The 17660-nt window shown below is 39.0% G+C and overlaps 2 long non-coding RNA genes across 2 annotated transcripts in view; one reads left to right on the top strand and one right to left on the bottom strand.

Moving 5' to 3' along the window:
- Positions 1–17660, bottom strand: part of LOC134756720 (uncharacterized) — a 67124-nt gene that overhangs the window by 21714 nt on the left and 27750 nt on the right. The gene's annotated exons all lie outside the window — the stretch shown is intronic.
- LOC109025665 (uncharacterized) overlaps positions 17198–17660 on the top strand; it is a 30107-nt gene continuing 29644 nt past the window's right edge. The window contains exon 1 of the long non-coding RNA XR_010129820.1: positions 17198–17263. This is a non-coding gene — a long non-coding RNA (uncharacterized lncRNA). The remainder of the gene's footprint in view (positions 17264–17660) is intronic.

Raw genomic sequence — 17660 nt, 5'->3', positions numbered from 1 at the left:
ATAAAAATGCCAACACATTATAGGACAATTAACATTAAACTGAACTCAGATATAAACATAATCAGACAAGGCATTCTGAAAATAGCCACGTCTGCTGGGTGCCAAAACCAGGTGGATTCTTAGAACATACTGGGCAATGTTTTGGACGTCTTGCCTGCTCTCTTGGGCTCTGCTCCCCAGCGTGCTGTATATGGCATAAGTTACAAGGCCCAAGGCAACGGTCTCCATGTTAACCCCTCTTGGGATGCTCTTAGAGTTACAGCAAAAGTTCTGTCTTCCTTCCTCTATGTTGTCAGCATTAGTTACAGCTGTTTACCTGATATCAGTTTAGTCTTCCTGAAGTAAACAGGAAGTCATTTTTTCCCCAATATATTCAACCATAATTAAAAACAAGTCACACATGCAGTTTCAGAGAACAGGTTCAACTAATGTCCTTTTTTTTTCCTTTTTTCAGAACATGACTGCAAGGGGAAAAGGCTATAAACTATAACAATTCAAAATGTTTATAAATGTTGCTGGGGTTCCAAGTACTTAGATTTTCTGTAGCCTCAATTATCAGCAAACCATGGTGACTGTGGCAAACTAAAACAAAGCAAAGGGAGAATTTTTGTTTTTTGTCTTTGAAACTCAGAGACCGTATCTCTGAGTTTTTCCTGGGACCAAGAAGAAACTTTGTGAATGAGGACACATTTAAAAAGGTCCTTAGGAATGAAGCCCCTGGATGTGATCCAGGAAGACGCACAGACCAGCCCTGCTTCGAACGTTGTCTTGTGGGAGGTTCTGAGCACTCTGTCTTCAGGAATGGTCAAATGCCTCTGGTGGGAGATATGAGGATAGAGTCTGAGACAGAAGAGCTGAAAACACAGGGCGTTAAATAGCATTTACAGGTTGATAATCTCATTATAAATGTAATAGGAGAGAATTATAGGAAATTTTACTGTAGAAAAATATAACAGAAAATAAAGGCCAGGAGTAAACATGGCACTCAACATTAAATATTAATATTCTCATCCGCTTTTTTCTAAAAATACATATACATGCTTGCATATGTAGTTTTAAAAGTAGGATTATAATGTAAATATTTTGTACACTGTTGTTTTTCACTTTCCATATACAATAGAAACTCTTCCAATCTAGAGTACTCAAAGTCAATAACCGGCCAATTAATTTTAAAAGGCTGTAAAGCAGAGTTATTTAAATAAACACTTACTGCTTAAACATTGTGTTTTCACTTAAGATATATAAATGTGCATTCATTAACTATGCTTATGATGCAAGGCCAACGCCTTTTTTTGTTGTTCTTTCTTTCTTTGTTTTTGTTTTTAAGACAGGGTCTCACTGTGTCACCCAGGCTGGAGTACAGTGGCACAGTCATAGCTCATTGTAACATCAAGCTCCTGGACTCAAGCGATCCTCCCACCTCAGCATCCTGAGTACCTGGGACCACAGGTGCACAGCACCATGCTGGGTATTTTTTAAATTTTTTTTCTGTAGAGACAGGATCTCTCTATGTTACCCATGCTGGTCTCAAGCTCCTGGACTCAAGGGATCCTCCTACCCTGGCCTCCCAAACTGTTGGGATTACAGGCATAAGCCACCAAGCCCAGCCAGGCCTTTTTGTTGTGCTTAGGTCCTCTGATGACAGTTCGGCAAAGTTTTCTTCTGAAAGCCACATTTATGATACATGGTCTACAATTTCATTTTATGATGTCTTTAAATGAGAGGGAGATTGCAAAGACTATGAAGAGGACATCAGAGCTCATAATCCTAGAATTTTCCAATCTTTTTCCTTACCTTTTTTGGTTGTCTTACCAGAGTTTGACAACAATTATTTAGCACCTTAGCTTCCTAGAAAAACAATCTGAAACTTTTTTTGCAATTAATGACTTAGTGATTTAACTGATATTTATCCAATATCAGTTAATTGAGCCATGCAATTACAGTGGCAAGGGCAACCAGCCTAAACATATTTATTGAGACATAGTAAGGACATTACAAAGAGTGGGAGCGGTTTGCACCAGAACAGGGGAGAGGAGCCTGCAGTCCATGAGACCAAGAGCACCGTGGACACGGCTCTGTATGTTTACAGATGGAGTGCCCAACTGTGTTATTCTGGTGAGTTGGTTACATGAGGGCTGGTTTAGGCATAATCTGCAATTTTCAGCTTCATCATGTTTCAACGTTGAAATTGATCCCAGACACTTGAACTAAATGTAAATGTTATAGAGGTATTGGAAGAGACAAGTCATTCCGCACTTATATTTAAAGTATCTCTGAGTGGTACAATTTGGTTTTAATGATAATGAAACTTAGTAGTATTCAGGTAGGAGACAGGACTTGACTCCAAAGGTGGGGCTTGGACACTGGACCAGATTGAGGACTAGCTAAACAGGGATGAGGGAGGAGGCAGTTTTCCAATCAGACACAACCACCAGTGTGCCATGTTAATTTATCACTGCCATGGCAACACCCGGGAGTTACCACCCCTTTCCAAGGCAATGGCCCAATGACCCAAAGGTTACTTACTACCCCTTCCCTAGAAATTTCTGCATAAACCACTCCTTAATCTGCATGTTATTAAAAGTGGGTATAAATGTGACTGCTACTCTCTGCTTGCGGGGTAGCCCTGCTCTGGCAGAGCAGTCACAAAGCTGTAGTAACACTGCCTCTTCAATAAAGCTGTTTTCTTCTATCTCCAGCTCTCCCTTGAATTCTTTCCCATAAAGTTGGGCTTAGCAGCTATGTTTAACTCACATGCAGGAATGTGTCTTTGTGGCAACAGAAGACTTTGTTTTCCCTTAAATGAACCCATTTACTAACCCAAACCAAGAAGCCCATCCTTTGGCTTCTACCCCATTTGTGTATTAACAATCAACTTAGATGGATGGATTTTGCATAAAAATTCAGCAAAAAAATTGATGTCATCTTGGATAAAGTTGAGCTTAGGAGTTTGTTGTTTCTGTAAATGTTCCCTGATATTTCCATTTCTTACTGCCAACATATCTTCTCACAAGAGTCAGCAGTGTTCTAAGTAATTTGCCTGGCCAAAGTGCTAACAAGTAATTAACAATGCATTCATTAGTAAGGCAGTTAATGCATCTAATGATCCTTAATCACAAAATGGAATGTTTACTATGAATGTTTTATTCCACACCCTTTTCCACACATTATTTACTATCAATTAGTTACGTGGAGCAGTGATCATTATCTGTGGATAAAAAGAAATTGCTCCAAAAAACTAAAAAACTGCATTATTGATAATCCTGCAATTTAATACATACATTTTTTAATTCTATGTGTCTGGAACCTTACTCATATGATTCCTTTTCTCACAGTGCATGCTATTTCACCTAGGATATAAATGCCACGTGTTTTTATATGGACAAGCCAAGTTCTTGCATTTATCTATTTAAAACAGAACAGCTCTAGGGCACCTTAGCCTTGGGCTATGCGTCTGCTAACCATTAAAGAAGTCAAACTCTGTGACTGGGCTTCTTTGAAATACTGCAGAAGCTCTGCTTAGCTGGCACAGTTTAAAAATGTGTCTGTGGTTATAAACATATATACGCACACACATAGATATATATACATATATAGTGCACAGTTATACGTATATGCTTTTGGATAACTTTTAAAGTAAACTCCCTTCTTTGCTAGTCATCTTTGTAAATGGCTCTACCATCCATAGAAGAAGAACCCACAGAGGTATTCTAGATGCCTTCCTCTTTTATATGCCATATTTAATATGTCATCATATTAGAATTTTACCTTAGAAATGTCTCTTACATCTCTATCCTGTGCTCCAACCCCAGTGCTTTTGTTCTGGAACCATCATTTCTCAGGAAGATGCGTTAACACATTAAAGTTCCCGTAAGGAAAATATTTCATTGCAGCCTCTCCTCTCAACAATCTATATTTTTATCATCCCTATTTGATATTCTTTTCTGACTAACATAGGAATTAGAAGAGTTTGTGATTGGGGATGATGGTGAGAGCAGGGAGACAGTTCATAAAACAGGAAGTCATGTCTCAAGCCCAGTTCTTCGAGGAAAGCTGGTGTGATATGGCCAATGTACTGCAAAAAGATAGATGTGAAACCAGCTCTATACATGTTCCTCTGTTTTTTAAGAAACCATCAATGAAGCAAGCTCTAGCTTCAGAAAATCCTATGTGGAGAGACCTAGAAGAGACCTCACCTGTCATTCAGTCTAACCATGAAGGCAATTGTACTTTTTTAGGGCTGAGTTGTTTTCCTTGTCCTCCAATTTATATGTTGAAGTCCTAACCCCTAGTACTTCAGAATATGACTATGTTTTGAGATAGGTAGGGGCTTTAAAGAGAAGATCAGGTTAAAATGAAGCTATTGTGGTGGGCCCTAATCCAATCTGACTGACATCCTTTTAAGAAGAGGAAATTTGGACATACAAAGAGATACACCAAGTACGCACACTCACAGAAGAGACACTAAGTGAGGATACAGCAAGAAGGCGGCCATCTACAAGCCAAGGAGAGAGGCCAAAGAGGGAACCAAATCTGCTGACACCTAGATCTCAAACTCCCAGCCTGCAGAATTGTGAGAAAACAAATTTCTGTTGTTTAAGCCTCCCAGTCTATAGTACTTTGTGATGACAGCCCTAGCAAACTAGTACACATTTTTCCTGGCTCTTGGGAAGGAATGCTATTCTTTTGTATATTTCAGCACACCCTACTTTTTCAGGCAAAACAATATGGGAAAGAATAATTTTCAAACTGGAAAGCATTTAGGACTGTGTAAATCTCACAGGAAACCATGATAACAAGAGATTTGCAGCAATTAAACTTTAAAAAGCCTCACAAGATCTCCCAAATTGAATGCGCACATTTCAACGAAGCCAAGTACTAACAAACATATCCCCTGAAGCAACACCACTAGAATAACACCTTCTCTCCTCCCTTATGATTCTAATTGTTTATTTGATAACCTCTTATCCCAACTATTCCCAGTGTGGAATCTGATAGTGGTTGGGTTGAAGCTCTAATGTACCATATTGAAGATGTGAATCTAAATGTAAAAAATAAATCCCATAGTTCAAAATTACTTATATCATTGACAAGTTTAACACAAAATTTAGTAAGACAGTATTCAGACAAAAAACATGTTTTACCCCAAGCCATTTGTTCAAGATTCTGAGCTCAACTCTGAATTACTATTTTCCTAAATACTTGGCTAAGGAATTGATTGTCCTCTGACCTTGTGTCATCGCCCTCATTGTCCTCTCTTTCCTGCAAGCACAGGTTCAGAGAAGATAAGAAATATGTCTTCTTTTGATGCCTATTCTGATCCTTGGCTCTGCACAGTGTATAATTCAAGGTTCCCACCAGGCCTTAGTGGGCTGATAGGCCTTCAACAGAATGCACTGCACATCAATCTACAAGGTTCATTGCTGACTAAAGCATCAAAGTTGGGCTACTCATCTGTGGGCCTTTCTGATTTTTCCCTTTCAACTTTGAAATTAATTTTCAATTCCAGATAATATTTGAAGGCATTTAAACTGGAGGTTTTTTGACTCCTTATGGCTATAGGTTTGCTTTGTTTGGATGGTACTACAGTATATTATTTTTTAAATGCATATTTATAAGTTTAAATGTTTATATGTGGATATGTGTACTCTCATTTGCCACCTTTTTCATGGTCCTCACTACCCTCTGTCCTCTTCAGAAGGTATTTTTGAAATGACTCTCAAGGTATTTGAGTTTATGTGGCCCCTAAGAGAGATTTTGAGATCCTATATCTCCAATTCAATTGGAGCACCCAAAGATAAAAGTATTGTCTGTAAATACAAAAAATTCCAGTTAGCAAAGTAGCTCCAAAATGATAATAAAACCTAAAGGGGCCTAGGGCAAGCATCTTAGTTGCTGTACCACCTGGTCACCAAAAGTTGGGTGGTCTGCTAAACTTTGATTTATATTCTCTCAGTAGCAAACTGACTCCAATGGGATTTCCACAAATCCTCTAAAATGCAAATATGTACTCCACAAAAAGTAATAAATCAATTTATGAGATTGGGGATCTATACCATTTCCCAGAAGAAGGAATCTACATATCACCTTTTTCTAATACAGGTCAGAGAAATGCTGATTGAGAATCGAAGAGACCAGGAATAAAAATTTCAGGGGAGGGCTGACAGTGAACAAGAAGGTAGGAGTTACAGTTCTTGAGTGCACAGGCAGCGAACAAGAGACAAATGATCTAATTCTATACTAGACTGGCAGTTAAACCGTGTGTGTGGCAGATAAACCAACCCTATATTCTATCTTAGGCTTAGGCACTTATATCCTTTATACACACACACACACACACACACACACATATGTATATATATTTTGCTGATTAAACAAATATATACATAAATCAATTTAATTTTTATGTCTGGGATTTTCCATATAAATGGATTAATATACCAGAAAATAACACTTGCTAAAATTAGATGTTTTTATTCAGAAAATATGCTCAACATGTTCTCAGCTAGAAAATAGGCAAAAACATTCTGACCTGTTTAGTATAATTGAGAGAATATAAGGGAGCTACTTTGCATTATACAGACTTAGAGGATTTACAATTTTATTTTTGCCATCTTGGTTTATGAAAAGCAGACTGAATAACATGCTAGAGATTGATTAATAAGAGAACATGGGACTAATCTTAAGGAGGCATTGGGTGAGATTATAACACTTAAGCTACTGTATAACTACAGAGTAACACTTTTAATAATCCTGAACAATATCTGTCTGTGACACCTTAAGATGAGTAAAATCAGCCTCTTTGTTGATATCATTAAATAGGGAAATGGTGCTGCACATGCCCCAAACTACCAGTGACCAAATAATCAAAGAAGAGACGGAAGGCTATCTCTCCTGGAAGCTTCTGTGTTCCAACCTCATGCAGCAAGCAGATGTGCTGGCCCTGGCTGCATGGCTACAGTCTGCTCTTCACTCCCTGAGATGGCATCTGTCCCCTGCTCCTGTGAACCGGGAAGCAGAACTCCAACCTTCTTCTCACTTCCTGAGATGACATCTGTGCCCTGCACCTGTGAACCAGGAAGTAGAACTCTGACCTTCTCCTCACTTCCTGAGATGGCGTCTGTCCCCTACCCCTGTGAACCAGGAAGTAGAACTCCATCCTTCAACAGTCTTCTCAGTGAATCCAGTCACACCAGTCACATTCTGAGTTCTGTAGCAAAGATCCATGAAGTCTTGGGCAGGGCTCTGCTACACGATCTGTACTCTTGTCTCAGTATCAAACACCCCTTCTAGGCTGTACACTGGTGCTGAGGGAAGTTTCTCTTTCCATTTCTCATACATTCTTGTTTCTAGCATCTAAATTGCTATCTGGTTCTTCTATTCTCCAGTCTGGGATTTCCCTGAATTACTGGTTTTCCTCTTTTCTGTATGTGGAGTAATTCATCTCTGTAAATTCTAACCAGCATTCCCTCCTTACCTCACAGGACTGAGTGAAATTAACACCCTCTGAGTAGTTGTCACCACTCTCCTTAGAAGCCTGTTTCATGACTGCAGTTCACTACTTGTGCCCTTCTTATCGGACATTATCTGCCATTTCAAAGTATTTATCAAAATGTTTTTGAAAATTCTCACAATGCTCTTCCTAAGAGGAACCAAGGTGAATAAACCAATATATTTTAAAGTATAGGCATCCTATACAATGAGAGTAGATACAGCAACTGAGAGCAAGAAGCAGAGATGACCCCATAATTGAGTGAGATACTCACATCAACATGCCTTATAGTCCCTGCAGAATTATGCATTTGGTTAAAAAATAGTGAAAGCTCAGAAACCATGGCCCTGCTTGGAATTGGAATACAGTGAACATGCCTATGGACTGGAATAAGAAGTAGAGCTAATATACATATATAAAACTGAAAAGAGGCAGGACCCATCCTGAGAACCACCAGCCCAGGGCAAGCGAGGAATTAAAGAGCCAGCTCTGCTCCATCACCCAGTGCTCCAGAGAATGAAGAGGTCTCCATGCATCAAAATTTCCTATGATGTTTACTGTCTGAATCCCAGCTTCACTCTTCACTGCCATGAATGCCAGTCCTCAGCAGCAGAGAACTTCTGTTTGGCTCTTCTAGTTTTCAGCTCTTCACAACCATGCATTAACCACAGGCTTTGAACCATACTAACCAGTGTCTTCAAAAGGGCAATTTCACATTCTCCCCCTTTACTGATGGGAGCAGAGGAAATGCTACTCAGGGGAAGGAGGGAGATCCTTCAGCATCAGGACTGACTCCCAAAGGCTGCCACAAATTTATTCCTGCAACCCCCTCACACAGTCACAGAGCCCTATAGCAATGGTGTTGCCATGGCAACCAAGAGGCAGCCAAGAGGAGAATGGATCTTATCACCCCACAAGTGGTGCTTCAAGTCTTCCATCTCATCACTCTTTCCATATGACAAACTACGTCATTAAGAGACCCCAGATAGTCATTAATTACTAAGTGTGTCTCCTCTACTCTAAGTTTGGTCATGCGAGTATCACCTAGAGGACACAGGAAAAGCAAGTTTCAGCCGCATGGTGGAAAAAATAAAAATGAGATTAGGATGCTGGGGAGGATTCCAGGGAGAGAAGACCAAGGAGGGAGAATCCTGGAGGTCATCTTACTCAATGCCCTTATCACAGCCCTCTGTGTGAGCATGGAGATGAAAAATCATGCAGTGTAACTTCTGATTGCCCTTTTCAAATTCCCAGAACAAGCACTATGAATCAGCAATGTCCCTTGGAGTGTGGGAGAAAGACTCCCAAGACAGCAGCTTAAGGCTGGCCAAGGTCTCAGGAAATCTATTTATGCCCTGGGTCAGCCAAGGCAGGGTTGGAATGAGAAAACTGGGATAGCTAAGCCCTTCGGGGGCAAGTTATTTTAGTAAGAAACCCATTTTGTAGAATTTAATAAATTCTAGGTTTTGTCACATGCTTTTTTTCCTTTCTATTTTTTTCCCTTACTGTTTTCATAAAAAAAAAAAAAAGCTTTTTTATTTTTAGAGGACAAATGGAAAAGTCTCTCTTTCCATGACTCAGCCAGAAAAGTTTGAAGGATTATTGTGTTTTACAAGGCCAGATGTGATGCATCAGGGATGGAAAGCTTGGTGAGGTGGGGGCTTGGGGAGGGATGCCTGCTGCCTCACATCCTTTCAGGCTAAGGAAAGAATGTATTTGGCATCCAAAGTGCATGACAAATTTGTGTAACTTCACGTACATCCTAGTGGTAGGGACAAGAGAAGATGTATAATAGTGAGACATAGAGTCAGCAAGGTAGGCAAAACCTGGTCACGAGCATTTTTATCTAGCTACATAAAGGATTTAGATTTTGTTTTATAAGTTGTGCATAGACACTGATCAGATCTAGTTTTGGCCAGATTATCCAGCAAGGCTAGGAAGGAAATTGCAGCTGGGAGTGGTATTCATGAGGTCCTTAGGGGAGAGAAAAAGACATAATGTTCTAGAAAAGAGTTTGCACAAATACGTTGTTGAGAACAGAGTTGCCTCTGCAGTGTTGTCTGAAAGGGTGGAATTTTCCCCTTGTAGGTGACAACAGAGCCATTTCTTCACTGTGAAAGATCAAGTTTCAAGTGCACCACAGGGAGAAGGGTGAATGAGACCCATTGGTGGTAGAGTCACAGGAATGAGCTGGTAGGGGCAGAAGAACCACAAATGAGGGAGAAATCTGCTCATTTCCTTCTTTCTTGCCCCAAAGCAAAGCAACAGAATCTGGTCCAAAGGGCTGGTACAGATGGTGGAACAGCACAGCATATGCTCTGCAAGTACTTCCAAGAACCACCTATATCTTGGCACTTAAATACTTCACAACAGAGAAAATGTGCTGATAATTTATATATTCAATATGTGTTCATGTGTGTACATGCCCAACATTCACACACACAGAGCCAACACTCAGCAAACTCTGCATCACTAAAACTTAGCTTATGGGCCCTGCTTCCATTTCGTATGCTTTCCCTATTCCTAGTATCACCATACTCTCTTCTTTCTTCAGTCTTTAGCCCTGTTCTTAGGATTGTTTTCTTACATCAGTTTCTTACCCCTTCAGCAAACTCCAGGGTTCTTAGGGAACCCAATTGCTAATCCCCATCATGTAGAATAAAAAGCTCTTTCCTCTTTTTAGAAGAATTTCATGCATAACTAAGTATGGGAGGGAAAGTCTTTTATGACCTTGACCTCATAGAATATAGTCCGCTACTTAGTAATTTTAATACTTAGTTTCTGTATACCTAAAACCAGGCATGGTCACGTGGAGGTACACTGGCATGTACACACCCCACCAATACCAAGATCTGTGAGTTAAAACAGACCGACAGAAATGCCTCTTTTATTCTTCCTCTGTTTCAGTCTTTAGTCCCCACTGCCTCTGGTAAGTAGGACAATGGCCATCAGTTCACCACAGCAAAGCAAACAAAGGAAGTGACACTAAGGATGCCCTAGATGGGGATTGCCTGTCTTCAAGTTTTAGACTTCTGATTCGGATTACTTTCAGAGCTAGTGTTACTCAATGGACTTGAAAACAAACTCATTTTGAAGTTATTTTCAGGAGGAATCCGTATCCTATCTCCAATACCCATGTGACTCTAAGCAGTTCACCTCTTCTCACTATAACCTCTTCTACAAAACATCCCCAATGTCATCGTCTGCTCCAAATTTACACTTATTGTAATAAAGTAGACTAGGCAGTGAGTTCACAAACCTCTGGGTGTCTCAATCCTTCGTTAGCAAATTCTTGCCAGCATAGCTCTATGCATGACAACACCCAACTCCTCCTCACACACTGATGTACAACACAACACACAGATACCCAGACCTACACATTCCCATTGTCCCCAAGACATACAGAACTGTGCCCAGTCCCACACAGATGCATCTGCACACAAAAATGCACACCCTGGGTGCAAACATAGTCTCCACATATATTTATGCAAGTGTTTTATAAACAGCAAAACCTTGCTAATTCACAAGGCTCTTTGGCTGGTGGATTACTGGAGTGTGCAGATTAGAATTAAAACAAATGATTACAAAATCAAGGATAGCCCATTGCCAAACACATTCTGTTCTTTTGCTTAGTGTTGTAGTTTTGCCTTAATTTATGGTAATCCTACCCACGCTGCAAGTTAATGTATGGCTGGTTCATAAATGGAGTGCAATCTACTACTCCATTTTGGCTGGGAAGGAAGAGAAGACCGCCAGGTTTTTAAACAAGTCTTAAAAAAAACAAAAATTACAGTTCTGCCACATATTAATGTGAGAATAGATGAGATTCCTCACTGTTCATATATATGGTGTATGTGGACAAATATATATACTCATAATGAAGTCCCAGTTCTGTGAAAACTCTTAGAACAGATGTTGAGTTTAATTTCTGTCATAATATATGATAGTTTGGTTTAATAAAAAAGAATTTACAGACTTCAGTAGCTTCATGTCCAAGGGCTATACCTCTGCACCAACTGTCATTTACTCCATCATGTCTCTCCCCTTCATTTCATGTGGGATTTCAGACCCATATTCAGTCCTTCATCCTTCTACTCTGTCTTGTGGTTTCTTCTTCCATGACAGGAACTGATGAAACTCTTCAATTGTGTCTATCTCTCTATATATTACACACAGAATTCAATACAAACTCGAAGTAGATTTTCACCAGAACCTCACGCCAACCAATCTTTCCTTCAGTTTCCAGCCAGCCTTGCTTACACTTCAGTCTAAGAACATACCATAAATATTCTACTTTCTTCAATTTCCTGATTCATCCCCATTGAGTTCAGATATACATGAATTTTTCTTAGCCTGAATTTTTTCCTCGACTAGAAACAGGTCATAATTTATCTTTCCCATGCATAGAATTTCTGATAAGTAATATGTATTTCTTCCCACTAGAAAAAAATCCCCGTTGTACCTGAATCCCACCCATCTTATGGAGCAGCATTGTTTAAAAACTTTGGATTGAGATGTAATGTATCTACAGCATGGTACACAGATCACAAGTGTTCAGCTATTTGAATTTTCAGGATTTGAATACACTCATCTAAGTAACCCCCTAGCTCAAAAGAAAGAATATTACTAGAACCACTGAAATCCCCCTGCTGGCCTCACGGTCATTATCCTCTATTCCAGGAGTTGATAGAAAACTAACCTGTCATCTATTACCACCAATTAATTTTGTCTTTTTGGGAACTTTATATAAGTGAAATAATGGGATATTTATCTTTTCATATCTTATTTATTTCAGTCAATGCTGTATTTGAAAGTCAACCATATTATTGTATGCAGTTGTAGTTCATTCATTCTCATTGCTGTGTAGCACTCCATTGTACAAATAAACCACATTTTTTTCTCCCTGTTGGTGGATAGTTGGGTAATTATTTTTATGGTATTATTAATAGTTCTGCTATGTACCTCATTATGCAGGTTTTTTGGTGAATATGTATAAATTTTTATAGGAAAATACCAGAAATGGAATTGCTAAGTCATAGGATGTACAGTGTATGTATGTTCAAGTGGAGTACATACACCCAACAGTAGTTTAAAGTCAATGGCTCTAAGAATGTAAGCCCTTATCATCACTGTCTGAGTGTCCCAAGGTCCTACACACACACCAACACACAGTGTTTAGGGTCATTTTTTTAAAAAAGCAATGTTGATGATAGTGTAGTAGTATAAACACATTATTACATTTTGATTCACATTTCCATGACTGAGCACAATTTTACACATTTGTTCATCATTTGACATCCGCTATTGTGAAGTGCCTAAGGATTTAAAATTAAGCATCTTTTCATTTGTTTATTGGCTATTTGGATATCCTCCTTCAAGAAGTTCAAGTTTTTGCATATTTTCCTACAGAATCATCTGTCTTTGTGTGTGTGTGATTGGTAGGAGTTCTTTATATTTTCTGAATAGGAGCCCTTGTTGGATAGGCATATTGTGAATAACTTCTCCCAATTGAGGGTTGCCTTTTTTCTCTGTTAGCACCTTCTTTTGATGATATGAAATAAGATGTCAATCATAATACAATTCATTTATCATTTTAACTTTTATGATTAGTGCTTTTTCTGTCCTATTTAAGAAACTGCTATTGCCTCACTCCAAGGCAGGACATTTTTAAGTTTTTTTATATCCTGTATTTAATTTGATCCTCAGGACATACGTGTGAAGTAGGCAGAAGAAGTATCATTTTGTCCATGTTACAGAAGAAGAACATAGACTCAGAGAGGAGAGTGAGTAAGACAGTTCTCAAAGCAAGTCTTCTGACTCCAGCTTCTGAATATCCTGGAAACCAAAGTATACTCCAATCTCTTATGATTCCTAAACTTGGGTCACTATTCATGCCAGAACTAAACCTCTCCATGGCATGGCCTGAAAGGACGCTGCTTGGGAAATGTAAAGCCAAGAAGAAGGTCATGGTTATGGGCATTTACAGCAAGTGATTCACATTAAAATATGATGGTATTCCCATCACCTAAACCTGAGGCCTCTTCTCTACAAGAGTAGACGTAGAAGTTTTTAAGAAAAAGCCAAAGTCTGCTTCTCTTTTAACCATTGAATGAGGCAGAGAGGAGTGAGATCCCTCCTGTTCTTATTACAGGTATATATATATATATTTAAATAAGGAGATGAGATGGGAAAGAGAGAGGGAAATGAGTGAGAGTTACAGAGAAGAGACTGAAATAAGAAGAGTAGTACAGAAGGAGAGAAAGAGGAGGAAGAGATTAAGAAACGTGAAAGACAGTGAGTCAGAGAGAGACAAAGATGAGTGAAAATGAAGAGAGCAGAGATGAAATAAGAAAGATTGAGAGAGGAAGGGAAGAGGAAAGGAGAAAAAAAGTTGTTAAAGAAAACTAAAGAGAAAGAGGCTTGCCATCTATAAGCACTGTGATCTTGACCATACTGTTTTATCTCTTTAGTCTTCACCTCTTTAAAATGGAGATAATAACACATACCCACTGTGGCTGCTGTTGGAATGAAAAAGAGATAATGCAGGTAAATGTATTTGCTCAATTGCCCCTCTGTGCTGGTGGCTTAAATAAAAAATTTGTTAGACAAAACTATTTTAAAAAGCTTCAAGACTGGCCAAATCATGAAGTCAATGATGGATGGTATGTTTACATCTACAGCCTACCAAATAGAATTCTTCGTTTTGCCATTAACAAAAATTGATTTGATGACTCCTTGTAGATATAAATCCATGGCTACATCTGGAGGTATCTGGACTCACTCCATGCTTAGCTTTAGGAATGATGAACAACTTTAAATTAAGTGCCAAAGCTCAATAAGCCACTGAGTTTCATTAACACTCTTATTAATGATCAGATTACATGTTAAACAGAGATAATTACTTTCTTGATGACAAATAGGAAGATGTCATAATCACCAGGTATAAAAAATAATACCCCCAGAAAAAAAGATATAAAAAGGGACCAAAGTGTAGCAATTTTCCTTTATCAGACTCTTTGAAAAATTTTCAACTAAGTAAGTTTTGGCACGTGCACACACAAACACAAACAAAACAACTTATTATTCTAGGAGAAATGCCTTCTCTTACAAGGTGTTTGAAATAATTCTGGAATTTAGGAAACTTCTTGGGAAATGAATAGAGTGGACTCTCTGTGGCTTGGTCACAATTTCTGTTTTCATAAGACTAACACCTTCTCTCCAGCCCTATTTGTTTTTTTCACTTTCCTGGGCTCCCTATGTATTTGTCTTTTCTATAGTTGCTATGTGTCTCCAGAATTGTTTCATTCGTTTAATCACTGAAAAATTATGTATTATTTAATAAATAATCCTGAGCACCCTGTTGGGATTAGAAACATAAAGTTGGAGGAGGGATGGAAAGCTATGGCAGATCTCTTTCTTGGCTCTCAGAGCCTAGCTCAGATGTCCATTCCTGAAACTGATAAAGAGGTAGAAAAGCTTATTCAAAGAGAAAGCAAGGCCCCTTGTTGATATTTTGCAGCTCTACACCTAATGGGGAATAGGAGGTGTTTTTTAAAAGTAATTTCAGAAGCCTCAGAAACCATAGCTTGACCTCCATAAGCATTGTTGCCTGGGGCAACAAAAGTTCTCAGACTCAGTTCTCCTCTACGCTCAGGGAAATAATAATGCCTTATTATTCTGACATACAGAACAACAAAGAAATTTCTTTGCATTTACTTTTTCTGATGCTTACAAAATCTTCCCTCTCTCCCTGCTAGTTCTATTTTCAGATGATAGAAAAAGGAATTTTTTTAAAAATGCATCTCTTTAAAAGGTCAAGGGAAAACTTGAAAAACTGAAAGTCACTTGGAGACATCTAAAGTCTGCTTCTATACATGAAAGTGCATTTAAAAGAGTTTATAAAATGAATTTTTAAAAATTAGTATATGCAGCTATTAGGAAAACATTCCATACCTTAATATTGATGTACCACTTGAAAAGGGAGACTTTTAGATGTGCTCATGGAATACACTAGGGAAAGATGAAGAGCTGCATACACTGATCCCTAAAGCCAAACTTAGAGGGGTCACTGGGGTCCTAACCTCAATAATCCAGGCCAGAAAATGTCAGACGGGGTCATCCCAGGAAAAAGTTGTGTTCTATTTGGTGTCTAGCGCGATGCTTTCTGAGGGTGCCTAGGGAGTAGTGTAACTTTAAAGGGGACCCACAGACCTATGGGGAACCCTATAAAGGTGAGGGAGGGATGGAGAGCTGTGGTGGATAGCTTTCCTCATCCAAGTTCCCAGAAGGTCCTCTGCCCAGAGAGAAGCCAGATGGAGGGTCTGACTTCACAGCCAGGCTGTCCTTAATCTTAACTATAGCCCTACCCCACGCAGTGCTACCTACAGTCCTCTCTCCCAATGCAGTCCTAGCTCCCTGCTCACCTCTGTGCAGGCAGTACCAGAACACAGTACTGGCTCCTTTCTGTTCTCCCCAGAAATTCTCCAAAATGACTCTGATTTGCAAAGGTCTGTGAGATTGAGATTGAAGTTACCCTAGAAACATCTCAAAGGTGAGAGAAGAGGAATGAAAAGAACCTGAGTGGAAATTTGGGAAACTGAAGCATAGTATTTGCTTAGGTATTGCTTGTCTATTTGCCTTGAGGTGTTTCGAAAGCACAGTGCTCTCATTCTCAAAGCTATCAGGGGCCCATACACACAACTGCACTCTCTTCTTGTGTATAAACACACAGCACACTATTTTTCACACCAGACAAATGCATCACATTATAAAACTTTTTAACATTGCTTGTTTCTACAAAAGCATGTGGTAAGTGAGTTTGCTATAACTTAACTCCTTTTTATATACCTACTGATAATTTATTTTGATCTACCATTGCTTTTTCCTTTTTAAGCAAAGATTATGCCTCTCAATATGGAATAGTAATCTCTTCTTCTAGTTCCACAATGAAGGACACACCATATTGTCTTAAAGGGGAACTAACATCACTTTATCTAACACATGAAAATAAAGATCCAGTTCACAATAGAGATTAAAGGACTTGGGAAGTTCTTGAAGGGAAGTTCTTGAAAGCTTTGCAAAGCCAAGCTTGGAGGCACAGAGGGTATTTTTGCGGCACCCTAAAGCTGCATTCAACTGACCAGTACTTTCCAACCCTGGAGGCTACATCCCTGAATAATCACACGCTACCACAACTTTCTTTCTGAGATGTTGACAGTCAAAACAACTTCGTTTTTCTCTACTGTAGAGCTTCTGCTTTCCAAAGAAAATTTTCCCGGATAATTAATTCTCATTTCTCCTCTGCACCAAAACAGAAACCCTACCACCTTGTTTATTAAGTTTTCAACCAGGAAGGGAGGATGTGAGAATCTTCCTGTAAACGCAGGCTGGGGGGTGTCAACAGGTGCAATCTAGAAAGTAAACATAGGTTAATGAAGCACAAATAGTGTTTGGAGCTAAGAATGTCCTTGGGACATTTTAAACCATATCTAAGGATTACGCTTACTGGAAGCTCTGCTGGCCTCCTATCCACACAGCTGATATCGCATAGGTCATACTGCAGGGTTAATTTCACTTCTGCCAATTAAAGATCCCCAGCCCCAAACTCTAGAACCTCAGCATCATTACGTCACACTTGTTTCTTCTCTGGCCCCTAATGTTAGGCCCCATGCTAGCGACCTCTCTGCTTTGTTCCATTTGGAGCACCAGTTGTATAAGTAGATACTTGCCTGGTGACTTCTATCAGAATCTCTGTGTATAATTCTGAAAGAGGTAGGATCTCCCTTACCTGGGCCCACTTGCCATGCTAGCCTTTCTTTATCATAGAGTATGATGTATCTTAGTGTGATTTGTCCTTTTATTTGTCCTTCTCTAGTAAAAGTCTGTTTGGGAGTTCCCCAGGTAAGAAATGGTGTTTACTCATTTCTGTCCTTGGCCTCCAGATTGTTTCTCAGATATAATAGTCTATTATGAATCATTTTATATATTAACTTTTAATTTATTTGACCCTACATAGCCATCAGGTTTTTGAACTAATTGACAGAAGAAATTAGATCTCACTCACTTCAATATTAATCTTCAACTTTGTGCTCAAAATTAAGCACACTCCTATCTTATTTAGCAAAATAAAATTATAAAACTACGTACTTTAAAATCCACTTAGAAAATA

Source organism: Gorilla gorilla, chromosome 12 (assembly GCF_029281585.2).
Source record: "Gorilla gorilla gorilla isolate KB3781 chromosome 12, NHGRI_mGorGor1-v2.1_pri, whole genome shotgun sequence".
Lineage (NCBI taxonomy): Eukaryota > Metazoa > Chordata > Mammalia > Primates > Hominidae > Gorilla > Gorilla gorilla.
This window is presented reverse-complemented; position numbering and strand designations above follow the sequence as displayed.